The sequence below is a fragment of the Limulus polyphemus genome, unplaced genomic scaffold (genome assembly GCF_000517525.1).
Source record: "Limulus polyphemus unplaced genomic scaffold, Limulus_polyphemus-2.1.2 Scaffold2270, whole genome shotgun sequence".
NCBI classification, from domain to species: Eukaryota; Metazoa; Arthropoda; class Merostomata; order Xiphosura; family Limulidae; genus Limulus; species Limulus polyphemus.
The window spans coordinates 100,707-102,331 of NW_013667880.1; the positions used below are offsets into that span (position 1 = coordinate 100,707).

The 1,625-nt window shown below is 27.4% G+C and overlaps 1 protein-coding gene across 5 annotated transcripts in view; it reads left to right on the forward strand.

Annotated features, from left to right (window-relative positions):
• The window catches only part of LOC106466472 (protein Red-like), a 68,495-nt gene that overhangs the window by 13,003 nt on the left and 53,867 nt on the right, over positions 1-1,625 (forward strand). The gene's annotated exons all lie outside the window — the stretch shown is intronic.

A 1,625-nucleotide genomic window follows, 5' to 3' on the forward strand; every position in this document is an offset into this window, starting at 1 on the left:
GAAGTATTTTAATAAAAGATTTGTCCATGAATATATTGAGTATTTGTTTTGAATAGTCCGTGTGCAAAGTAATTTACATGTTAAAATTAAAAATATTTTTTTGTCATCTCAAAAATATCAAATTTCCTTTGTGTAATCCCTAAAACCTCCGAAATGATTTCAAACGTTTTTTTCCCCTAAATCTTCATAATTTATCTGTTATTTTCTCTACCCTATCTCAAAACTGGATCGGTCAATTTGACTGACCTCATAACCATAAAAAAAAAAAATCGAAGTAAACCTGAATTCCCTTTTTTCTTTCTAGAGTGACTTCATATTGTAACATGAAACTACATTTGTTTATCCTAAGTAGCTCTAAATTCATAACAGTATATATCTATTTATAATTAAATGTTTTATTGCCCTTTGAAATGTCTAACTACTGTCTCTGCCTCTTTACCATTTTGTGCTTGTTATAGTTTTCATGCTATAACTTTTAAGTTAATGTTAATGAAATTTGGCAGGTTATCATTAAACATTACAATGCTTTCATATGCAAAATATCAAATTGTTTTATTTAGTGTTAAGGTTTGTAAAGCAATGTTTTTCTTATTCCTTTTTTTTCTCGCAATTTGCCTATCCAACATGCAAAGTAATTTTCATTTTGAGATTAAAAATACTTTTATGCATCAGAAAATTTTCAAATTTCACATACAAAGTCTTTATAATGTCCAGATGGTTATTAAACGTTTCTTAAGAAAAAACTTTGTATTAACTGTTATTTTCAGTAATGAATCTCTATACGGGTTTGGTAGATTTGACTGATCTCATAACCAACATAAAAAATTAGGAAATAGATATAAATTATACCTCTTTCATTCTAGAATGACAACAAATTATAATGCAAAAACATAAATGTTTAGACTAAATAGCTTAAATCACATAACATTATACATTTATTATTTTTATTATATTGATCTTTCAGCCGTGCCTGACTAACAATATTGGAGTTACAATGATGCAGCACGTGACTCATGTTATCGAATCCAAAAAATATAAAACTGACCTTTTGTCTTTACAAACTGACTTGTCTTGGCTGTGTTTAAGTAGACTAGTATTTTGTAAAATACAGTCACATTTCAATTATTATACATTATATATATATATAGATTATTACTATTTAGAAATATGTTCTTAAACTTATTTTTCTTAAAACATAGTAACTAAAGTAAAGCAAACAATTATCTCTTCTAGTTATGACCTTTGTACTTGGTTGGTGCTTGACATAGGTTTCTAAACCTTTTAAATGTTCACACCTGGAGGATATCTAATGAAATAATTTTTTTAGGTTTTATATATACTTTTGAATAACCAAAAAATCATAAATTACTATAGCAATACCATAGAATTCTACTATAATTTATCAAGCTTTGTAACTAAGCTGTATTTCAGTCCAAATAAATATGAAATTTCGAGCACACTAAAGACACAACCTACCTCCTTGAAATCTTGGTTCGAAAGAAAGAGATGGCATTCAAACACATTATAATGCTGAGAAAGCCATTAGGGGGACATCCTGAGCTTTTGATTGGTTATTCATGTCATATATAGAAGTAAGTGTTTATATAAGAGCATTCCTAAAAATG